This window comes from Bubalus bubalis, chromosome 11, assembly GCF_019923935.1.
Source record: "Bubalus bubalis isolate 160015118507 breed Murrah chromosome 11, NDDB_SH_1, whole genome shotgun sequence".
NCBI lineage: Eukaryota > Metazoa > Chordata > Mammalia > Artiodactyla > Bovidae > Bubalus > Bubalus bubalis.
In genome coordinates this window covers 24,196,719-24,208,372 of record NC_059167.1, presented here as the reverse complement: position 1 = coordinate 24,208,372, position 11,654 = coordinate 24,196,719, and the positions used below count along the sequence as shown (strand labels likewise).

At 38.9% G+C, this 11,654-nt stretch overlaps 1 protein-coding gene across 6 annotated transcripts in view; it reads left to right on the top strand.

The window, feature by feature from the left end:
• Positions 1-2,290: 2,290 nt before the first annotated feature.
• The window catches only part of PALS1 (protein associated with LIN7 1, MAGUK p55 family member), a 78,982-nt gene continuing 69,618 nt past the window's right edge, over positions 2,291-11,654 (top strand). For 3 of the 6 annotated variants that reach the window (XM_006041813.4, XM_044924822.1, XM_025295328.3), the window contains exon 1: positions 2,292-2,464. The gene's annotated coding sequence lies outside the window, so the exon portion shown is untranslated. Of the gene's footprint in view, positions 2,465-3,459; positions 3,483-11,654 lie in introns of those variants that run through there. The other 3 variants (XM_044924821.2, XM_006041815.4, XM_025295327.3) reach the window with 3 other exon arrangements.

Here is an 11,654-nt window from a genome sequence, read left to right as displayed (position 1 = left end):
TGATCAGGCTATTAATTCAGTTATGAAAATTCAGATTTCACTGGTACACAGAGGTGATAAAACCAAAGGGATATAATAACCTTAGTTAAGAATTTCATATCTAATGGTTAATGGTAGAATCTTGAAAACTGAGATTTCAGACTTCCTGCAAATATCTGAAATGCAATATTAATATATTTCCCCAAAACCTTTAATGACATAAAATAGCACAATATTTTATTACATTAACATGTAATAGAAGCTGTTGTCAGATGATGGGTTGAGCAGATGCCAAAATGAGGAAGGAGGAAGGGTATTTACTATGATCACTCTCCATGGTACACTTGATTTTACAGTTTGGCTTTCATTACTCATCCAAAGGACTTAGTTACAAATTTGCCAGGGTGATTCAGGGGGTGAACTGCTTTGTGACAAGGATAGACAATTCTTCTGACTGGAGCTTAAACCACAAATTGCCCATTTTATTCTATTTTGGGATGAATATTATATTTTTCAACTGCTGATGCTATCCATGTTAGATTCCATATAAGAAGGAGACTTCCAGAATCTTAAAACTAGAAAGAGAAAAAAGTAGTTAACTTGTTCATTTACACACGAGAAAACTGAGGCCAGGGAAACTTGTCAGGCATCCAAATCACAGAACTAGCTAACATCAAAGCTGAAACTCAAATCCAGGCACCTTGCCTCCAGTTTCTATACTTCTCATTCTTTGAGCTGTCCTTCATTTGCACATAAGACAAGTAATTTGAGTGACTTGGGGATTCAGGGAATGGTTCTATTCACCAGAAAATAAACTTTTTATTTGCCATAGGTTCTACCCTCTTTGAAGATGAAAATACCTTTAGAAAGTAAAAATAATAATTAACGTTTATATAGCACTTCACAAAGGAATGTCCACATATTTTGAGGCCAGTAGCTGCTATCTCACAGATAGTTGTCAGCATTTTACTGGGATAAGATCCTGTGACAGAGGAGTCTAAACATCTGTGGAAGCGAGGGTTCATTTGGGTGGGGTCTTTTGCAAAACTGCTTGAGGCCAAGCAACTGGAAGGGATGGGTAAAGAGAGACTACTTTCTAAGGAGGCCATTTCTTTGAAAAGCTACATCAGTGATTCTAACTGGAGGTGAGTTTGTCCCCCAGAACATCTTTGACAACGTCTAGAGACATCTCTGATGGTCACAAATAGGGATGGTGGTGCTGTCGGTATCCAGCGGGTAAGAGACTAGGCGGGGATGCTGCTACACATCCTAGATTGCACAGAAAGAAAGTGAAGTCACTCAATCGTGTCCGACTCTTTGCGACCCCGTGGACTGTAGTCCACCAGGCTTCTCCGTCTATGGGATTTTCCAGGCAAGAATATTGGAGTGGGTTGCACAGGACAGCCCCCAAAGAATTATTTGGCCCAAATGTCAATACCGCTGAAGTTGAGAAACCCCGAGCTAAAAAGAAAACAAACAAAAACTCATCGAGGAACTAAAGGAAGTTTCTTGAATTATTACTTATTTCCGTATTTAACAACTTAGAAAAGGAAATCGATCTCTTCTCACACACACACACATTTTTTGTTTCCTTTCCTTTCTGGATATGGCTAACAGTTTTCAGGGAATCTTGAAGACTGTTCATGTGGATTTCCTTGCACTGGATGTGGATTGGCCCAGGTACTTGAGTTTTGTGCAACAGCTGTGGCCCTCTTCTGTGGCATCCTTCCTGTCTGGTTTTCAGAATTCGGTCCTAGCTGCTAGCTTTGTGAAGTCTTCCATGGTAGCAGAGAATTCTTTCGTGGGACACCAAACGCATCCAGGTGTTCGGGTATGCCATGTTTCTTTTTTACACAAATGTTAGATTGTGTGACGTGCTTCACAGGACATGACGAGTAGCCTCAAGGGAAACCAGATTTTCTTCAGTAGCTGACGGACATTCAGGGAGATAAGAAATGTCTGTAGACCGTGAGCCCGCCCACTGCGTCTTAGCGAAACTTCACGTCCTCACATAACCTGGACAGTGAGCTCAAGCCAAAAGCAGTTCCTGCGCGCCTGAAATCCCGAAACACTTCGCGTTTTCCACTTGAGGCGCGCGAGTGCGCGCGCGGCCGGCCCCTCGGGAGCTGCAGAGCGGACCAATGAGAGGGCCCGTTCTCCGCACCGGCTCGGGATTGGGCGAATCGCGCGAGCCTCTCTGCCAAACAGCGGGCAGGCGTGCAGAGGAGCGGCTGGGATAGGCGCGCCCACTGCGCCAGAGTCCCGGGAGCGCGTGCGCGGTCTTGCGCGGTCTTGAGGTGGAGTCACTGGCGGCGACGGCGGCGACTGGCGGTGGGGCGGGGGCGGGGATTTAAGATTGTGAGGTAGGGAATCGCGAGTTTCTGGATTCTTTATCCGGTATTTTAAGTGCCGCTGGGAAGCTGTCGTTTCTGCAGTGTTTAGAGGAGGCCGGGGCGGGAGGAGCGGCGGCCGCCGTGGCGCGGAGGTAAGAGGCTGACCGGCGGCGGCTCGGTGTGGCGGTCTTAATCAACAGGTCCCCGCGAGCGGCTGGGGGAGGTGCGGCCGCTCTCACCCCCTCCCCCATGCGCGGGCCAGGGCGGGACCCCGGGCTGCTCCGCGGGCTGCTCCAGGCAGCGGGAGCCCGGCCGGCAGTGGAGGGTGTCAGCTCAACCTTTGTCCCTCGGAGGAACGCTGCCTGGCGGTGCCCGCTTCCTCTGCCTTGGCTAACGACCCACCACGGCGGGTCTCCCGGCCCGAGGTGCAGGGAGGCGCCTGCCCTCTGCGCCCGCGCCTCGGAGTTCGCAACTCTCCGGACTCGCTCCAGGCCGGGTCCGGGATCTTGGCGGGGCGAAGAACACAGAACACTTTCCTCTGGTAGACGGAATGTAGTCGTCGTTTCTCTGCCTGACTCAGCTGCTGGTATTCGGCTCCTCGCTACAGTCTTGAAACAAACAGTTCTTACTTCCTCGTAACCATTTTTAAAGAAAAGCCTAATCCCGTTCATGGTTTCTGGTAATTTAAGTTTTCAGGTTGAAGTTGGAAGCCTGTAAATTGTTGTCAGCTGCGTTTAACGAGAGGGTTTAAACATTCTTGGGTGCAAATTATGTAACTTCCTAATGATAATAACTCACCTTCTGTCTAGTTGATTGACATACTGTAAGATGTTCAGAATTTAGGTTTCAGTCGAAAGGTTTTTCTTGGCAGTTGACGTTCAAATTAAAATCTCATACCTAGGAGGTTTTTAGAAGTAGTACATAGTGTGTGTTTTGTCTCCGTTCTCGTTTAGAATTGTGAAAATTTAGATTTGGCAAGCCCTTGGAACAAACGTTTTGAAATTTCGATTTTAATGACAAGGTGAAAGGTGTTAATATTTGTGTTTTTTAAAAGTGTTACGTGTTAATGATAGTGTTCTAGTTACGCTTTTGGATTATACCAGAAATTAATAACCTAATAAATTCTTCAATAGGAACAAGTGGCATGCTGGTTATTGGTGTCTTTGAAGTGTAAGTATTGGGATAATGAAATTGTTAAATAAGCTCTTTTGGATAGTAGACTACTATTTACTAGATTTCTGTAGATTTGCATGTTACAGGTTTTAAAAGGCTTTTTATACTATTGTAGCAAGCGGAAGCTATTATAGTGTAGGAATTCTGTAGATGAAACAGGCAAAAAAAATACAGGAAGAAATTCATCATTTTATCTTTGTTAAAGTCAAGTAAACTTGCCAAGTAGTTGAATGACTTCTGGCCACACAGACTTGAACTTGAGAAGATTGACTCATTAATATTTACGTATTTTAGAATGATAAACTACAAAAGGATATGCAAATTTTACTTGAGGGTTGCCCAAGGTAGTAGTAGAACTTTCCCTCTTAGCTCTATCCATAAAGAATCTGCCTGGAGTGCAGGAGACCTGGGTTTGATTCCTGGGTCAGGAAGATCCTCTGGAGAAGGAAATGGCTACCCACTCCAGTATTCTTGCCTGGAGAATCCCAGGAGCTCTGCCTGGCAGGCTGCAAGAGCTGGACACGACTTAGTGACTAAACCACCACCATCAAGTTAGTAGGGTGAGTTTAGAAGTTTATATGCTCTTTCTGAATGATTATTATATGATTAAAAAGCTCATCACAGACATACAAGAAATTTGGCCCTTTTTTCGTATCAGTATCCTTGTTGAGTTGGAAATAATCTTTAGTCTTTGTATAGTCTAACCTCTTCATTTTCCAAGAAAAAGAAAGTGAGGTATGCAGATAGATTAGTTAGCAGCAGAGTTGGAACTAAATGCTAAAATGCTTGCCTTATGATAAGTTAAACTCTTCTGAAAAATCATATATGGAGCCAGCAGAGTTGAATTTTTTCCCTTATGCATTTTTTCTTTTTCTTTTTAAAATAACCACTAACCACAATTAATTCATTTCTTGACTGAAGGATTATTCTCAGTTTTTCAGTATTTCAGACAATGTTTAGTGAACATCCGTATGTGTATCTCCTTGAACACATTTGTCAAGTTTTCTCTGGAATGAATTCCTAGGCCATAGGTTGATGTGCATTTTCAACTTTGCCCGCTGCCAAATAATACTCTAAAGTTGTAACAATTTACAGACCTGCCAACAGTATATGAGTCACCCTTATCCACGTTTAGAATTGCCAGATTGGCATCAGATTTTTTAATTTGTGCCAGTCTGATGGGTGAGAAATGATATAATTATTTTCCTTCTTTCACAAAGGTTTTAACTTTATTCTTAATTTTGGTGAAGTGAAATTAACTCTTTTTGTTGTACAGTTATTTTGACAGATACATAGAGCTATGCAACTACCAAAATTGAGACACCCAGTAACAGTTCAGCCCCTGAAATTCCCTTGAGCTGCTCTTTTATAGTCTTTAACTGCTGGCAACTGATATTGATTATTGTCTTTCCTTGTAATTTGTCTTTTCTAGAATATCAGGTAATGGAATTATATAGTGTTTAGCCTCTTGAGTCTGGTTTCTTTAATTTAGTGTAATACTTTGGAGTGTTTCTTGATGTTGAGTGTGTTAGCAGTTCTTTATGTTGCTGAATGTAGTATTCCAGTGTATGGATGCATCACAATTTATCCATCTACCAGTTGAAAGACATTTGAGTTTTTTGTTTGAACTATGAATAAAGCTGCTATATATCTTTGTTAGCAGTTTTTATGTGAACACAAGCCTTCATTTCTCTTGGATAAGCACCTCCAAGTGAAATTTCTGGGTCATGTGGGAAGTGTATGTTTAACTTTAAAAATATGTGTTAGGTAGAATAGTGGCCCAAGATGTTCTGCTCCTTGGAAACTGTGAATAAATTAGATTACATGACAAAAGTGAATTAAAGTTGTAGCTGGAATTAATCAACTGACTTTAAAATAGAGTTTATCCTGAGGTTATCCAGGTGCTGCCTAGAGTATCACAAAGGTTCTTAAAAGGGGAAGAGAAGGTAGAAAGATGTAACAGTGGGAGCAGGGACAGAGAGAAGCAGAGTTCTTGATTTTGAGGTTGGAGAATTTGGGGCATAAGCTAAGAAATACAGTCTCTTGATAAGGCCAGGAAATGGATTAATCTTTAGACCTCATGGAAAAGAATGGAGTTCTGCCAACAACTTGATTTTCACCCAGAGAGACCTGTGTCAGATATTTAACCTACAGAACTGTAAAATAATAAGTTTATGTTGTTTTAAGCCACTAAATTTGTGGCAACTTGTCACAGTAGTGTAGGAAACTATACACTCAAAAACACATTTTCCAAAGAGGCTGAATTATATTCTCAGTGATGGTGTATGAGTATTCTAGTTCCTTTACGTCCTCATCAACACTTAGTATGATCACTCTTTTTAATTTTAGTCATTGTAATAGGTATATATATATATAGCAGTATTTCATTGTGGTTTTTATTTGAATTTTTCTCGTGAATATTGATGATGAGCATCACTTCAGTGCTTACTTGCCATCTGCATATCTTTGATGAAGTGTCCAAGTTTCAAATCTTTTTCCATTTTTAAATTGAATTTTCTTATTGTCTGATTTTTTCCTAGTCCTTTGTCAGATATGTGGTTTGCAGAGATTTTCTTCTAGTCTGTGGCCTGCTTTTTCCTTCCTTCTCAGCTGTGTCTTTTGAAGTACAGAAGTTTTAAATTTTGGTTAAGTGCACAGTATCAGTATTTTCTTTTATGAGTCTTAGTTTTGGTACTGTATATAAGAACTCTTTGCCAAACCAAGATCACAAAGATTTTCTCCTATGTCTTCTTCTATAAATTATATATTTTACCTTTAGATCTGTGTTATACTTTTGAGTTACTTTTTGTGTACAGCTGTAAGTTGAGTTTCACCTATTTGTCCAGTTGTTCCATGTCTGTTTGTTAAAAAGACTATTCTCCATTGAATTGTCTTTGTTTCTTGATCAAAAACCATTTGACTACATTTGTGTGGGTTTCTTTCTAGCCTCCTCTGTTTTCCATTGTTGTATTTGGCTTTTTTTTTTCCACCAGTATCACAGTGTCTTGATTAATATAGGTTTAAAATTAAGTCTTGAAATCAGGTAATGTGAGTTCTCCAACTTTTTTTTTTTTTTCAAAATGTTTTAGCTATTTTAGTACTTTTGTCTAAATTTTATAATCAGCTTATTACTATAAATATATATAAATTCTGTGAACTTCCAGATGTTCAAGCTGGTTTTAGAAAAGGCAGAGGAACCAGAGATCAAATTGCCAACATCTGCTGGATCATGGAAAAAGCAAGAGAGTTCCAGAAAAACATCTCTTTCTGCTTTCTTGACTATGCCAAAGCCTTTGACTGTGTGGCTCACAAGAAACTGTGGAAAATTCTGAAAGAGATGGGAATACCAGACCACCTGTCCTGTCTCTTGAGAAACCTGTGTGCGGGTCAGGAAGCAACAGTTAGAACTGGACATGGAACAACAGACTGGCTGCAAATAGGGAAAGGAGTATGTCAAGGCTGTATATTGTCACTCTGCATATTTAACATATGTAGAGTACATCATGAGAAACTCTGGGCTGGATGAAGCACAAGCTGGAATGAAGATTGCTAGGAGAAACATCAATAACCTCAGATATGGAGATGATACCACCCTTATGGCAGAAAGTGAAGAAGAACTAAAGAGCCTCTTGATGAAAGTGAAAGATGAGAGTGAAAAAGTTGGCTTAAAACTCAGCATTCACAAAACTAAGATCACGGCATCTGGTCCCATCATTTCATGGCAAATAGATGGGGAAACAGTGTCAGACTTTATTTTTGTGGGCTCCAAAATCACTGGAGATGGTGACTGCAGCCATGAAATTAAAAGATGCTTGCTCCTTGGAAGAAAAGTTATGACCAACCTAGACAGCATGTTAAAAAGCAGAGACACTGCTTTGCCAACAAAGGTCCATCTAGTCAAAGCTATGGTTTTTCCAGTAGTCATGTATGGATGTGAGAGTTGGACCATAAAGTAAGCTGAGTGCCAAAGAGTTGATGCTTTGGAACTGTGGTGTTCGAAAAGACTCTTGAGAGTCCATTGGACTGCAAGGAGATACAACCAATCCATCCTAAAGGAAATCAGTCCTGAATACTCATTGGAAGGACTGATGCTGAAGCTGAAACTCCGATTCCTTGGCCACCTGATGCGAAGATCTCACTCATTTGAAAAGACCCTGATGCTGGGAAAGACTGAAGGCAAGAGAAGGGGACAACAGAGAATGAGATGATTGGATGGCATCACTGACTCAATGGACATGAGTCTGAGTAAACTCTGGGAGTTGGTGAGGGACAGGGAGGCCTGGCGTGCTGCAGTCCATGGGGTCACAAAGAGTCGGACATGACTGAGCGACTGAACTGAACTGAGGATTTTGAAGTTGTTGTAGATTAATTTGATAATTGACATCTTAACAAAATAGAGTCTTCCAATCCATGAACATGATGTTTCTCTCTATTTAGGTCTTTAATTTATTTCATGAATGTTTCATAGTTTTCAACATGTAGATCCTGCAAATGTTTTATTAGTTCTCTACCTAAGTATTTCAGTTTTTTAGTCCTGATGCAAATGTCATTTTTAAAACCTTGTCTTTCCAGTTGACCATTGCTAGTATGTGGAAATGCAATCAATTTTTATATGTTGCCTTTGTATTTTGAGTTTTTATTAAACTCATAATTTCTAGGAGCTTTTTCCTGTAGATATCTTGGAATTTGTCTAAGGAGGCAGTCACGTCATTTATGAATAGAGAAACCTACCTACCTTTCCTGTATGTCTTTTTTTTCTTGACTTTTTGCAGCGTCTAGGACTTCCAATAGGGTTGAAAGGGAACATCCTTACCTTGTTCACAATCTTAGAGCATTCAGTCTCACCTTCAAAGTATAATGCTAGATGTAAGTAATTTTGTAGGTTTTGTAAGTCATATTAAGGAAATTTCCTTCTGAGGTTGCTGAGAGTTTGAGGGGGGTTGTTTGCGTTTTTAATCATGAATAGATGTTGAATTTTGTCATGCCTTTCTGCATCTATTGAGGTGACCATTTGAATTTTTTAAATCTGTTAATACAGTGAATTACACTGATTAATTTTTCAGTGTTGACGTGGCCTTGTGTGTTTCTGGGAATAACTCCAGAGTTGTTGCAAACTAAATAATTTTGGGTTATTTTCCTTTGATTTGACATTTTTCTTAAAAAGGAAACTGAATATAAGATTTTATGAAAGTGTTTATAAAGTCATCAAAGTCAAGGTATTCATTAACAGTTGTGTACATTTCATATGTTGTAGGACTTCTTGATCCATCTATACTGGAGTTTATAGACTGTACTTTACCACTATGGGACTCCTGTTTCAGATTACTAAATGAAGAAAGAAAATGTTTGTAACACTGTAATCAAGCATTTCCTCACGCTGGCTTAATTTAAGCAAATTGTTTAAGTGTATTTGGATAGTGAAGTATATTTTGAATGAAGATAAAATGATTTAATTGGGAGATTTTTTACTTGGAATGAAAGCAATGGGAATGTCACATACCAGGGGGGTGGCAGGGGTGGAGAAAGCTCCTTCAACACAAGAAAATCAACTAGACCCTTGAGTAATCACATAAATGTTTGGTTTGATCCAAGTGTAAGGAATTCAGTGAATGTATTAAAAAGTGTGAAGTGAAGTATAAACTACTTAAAATACCAGGCTCTGTTTTGCTATACTGAAGATGTTCTTCATGAAAAAATGTAGGTACATAGTAAAAAGATACATGTTTATTAAATATGTTTTAATATGGTGAATTGTGAAGTTTTTCCTCCATCACTTTCTACTACAGAAGACACTTTAATTGTTAAGAATAAGGTTTCTTGGGGAATTCCCTGGCAGGCTAGGACTCTGCACTCCCCCTGCAGGAGGAGGCACAGGTTCCATCCCTGGTGAGGGTACTGAGATCTGAAACGGGTATCATCTTCTCTTCAAAACAAATAACAAGGGTTCAGTAACTTCATAATCAAGCTATTAAATTTTATCACTTTTATAAATTTGAGCTTATTATGCTTTAAACATAAAGTTTCAAGCAATTTCTCTCATGTAATTTTGAAGTTCCTTCTTTCTTAAGTTAATAGTTGTCTCAAAGAAGCTAAACATTGAAGTTTTGAGGCCTCTGAGGTTCTTTGCATTTTTGATACTTTAAGGCAGGGGTTGGCAAATTTCTGTAAAAGGCCAGGTAGTAACTATTGTAAGCTTCGCAGATTGTCCCAGTTCTGTTGCAGGTGTCCAGCTCTGCTGTACAGTGCTAAGATGGCCAAAGGAATCTGTGTTCCAGCAAAACTTTGTTTACAAAAACAAGGTATGCCTTATTTGGCCTGTGGGCTTAGTTTGCCTATTTTGATTTTGGGCAAAAGTCAGCAGGAAAAATGAAAATAATTACAGTAATGTAGCAGAAAGACTTTAAGATCAGCTGAGTTGGAAGGTTATTCAGTGCTGTAATTCCCAGCCACGCCTTCATTTTCCTTATCTTTAACAGGTGGCCATCTAGGAAGATGACTGAAAAGATAAAATAGGGTATGGAAGGTACTGAACAAAATATTCTGACATGTAGCAGATACTTAAGAAGATTTGCTCCCACCACCACGCCATTTTATGTTATTTTACAGTGTGTAGTTGTCCAAATATTAGAAATTACGATTGTATTTATATTTCTAGCTAAATATCTTTTGAATTATGCTTATTGGACATGTAAGTTGTAACTGTTTGCCTTCACAGTAGTATCAGAAACTTCACATGAAAAAATTGAGAGTTTGTGTTAAAATATAATTTCTTGTTTTGAGAATTTTACATTGTCACAAAAAATGTTTGATAATGTCACTTAAAATGCCTTATTTTGATATGACCTAAGAAGTAGGTTTTCTGTATTTTGAGTGCTTCAGAAGTGCCTGTAAGATTGTATATATTTAAGTTAATTGACTGACTCCTGTGAGTGAACTGAACTGGGTGCTCTGCTAGGATTTGGTTGTACTTTAAAAGTACTTAAATTTAGGTGCTCATTTTTGTTTAATGTTTGGGACATAAGGGATGCTTCAGAAAGTTTTTCTTTCTTTCTGAATTTCTGTCCAGATAGAGCTGGATTTGAAATTTTAACTCCCTTCGCTCCTCCAAAGAAAAAAAAAAGTCAGTGCTTTTTGGCAGATCAGAGGCAGAGATACATGGCTGTTGGGTTAATTTTGCGCCAGTAGTTAGTGGCAGGACTGGGGTTGGATCTCATGTACCAGATGGGTTATCTTTTTAGTACTCATTTCATTGCTCTGTTGTGTGGCTTGTTAGCTCTGTTATTACCTGTCTCTGGACTCCCAGAAATTGTTTTCTTGTCCCATGTTCTCCATTTTTCCCTTCAAGCGTAAGCAGAAGCTGTTGCAAAGTCTTATCAGATTTTACTAAGAAAACTTTATATTATTGTTTAATCACAGTTATAGCTTAGAATGCAATTGTATTATACTTAGTGTGAAAGAAAAGTTTGTTTTTAAGCAGATTTTTTAAATTCAGCTTTACATTGATTATATTATCTGTATGATACTTATGTATGAGTTGGTTTTTCTTTGGTCTACAAGTGATCATTATAACTAGTTTATTCAGAAGATTATACATAAATTCTGAGTATTTATAATGTGGAGACTTTGGGTGGGATATAAGGAAGTATTAGATGAAGTCACTGCCCTCAAAGGCTTGGCTTTGAAGTAAGTATGGATAGTCCCTTAGAGACTAAGTTGAATTAAGAGAATTTATTAGTTGTTTGAAATGGACAGAATCACAGAATTGCTTAAATAATATGCAAATAAATTGTAAGGTTCCTTTTATAGTGCTGCAGACTTATAATTTTTAAAAATTATATATCAAGGTTTATTTAACTGTGTTACTGTTGGTGAGTTGTTTCTAACTTTTGGTTATTATGAGTAAATGTTACCATGAATGTTCCTGTAACTTTAGTTTATGAAAGTGCATATGAACACATGTTTCTCTGGGGCTCTACTCTCTAGTATAGTGGCCACCAGCCACATGTGACCGTTTAAATTTGGATTAACTAAAATTAAGAATTCAGTTCTTCAGTTACCCATGCCACATTTCAAGTGCTTGTTAGCCGTATGTGGCCAGTGTGGCTGTGTTATTACCACACAATGCAGATACAGAACATTTTCATTATTGTGTATAACCATCAGGGCATT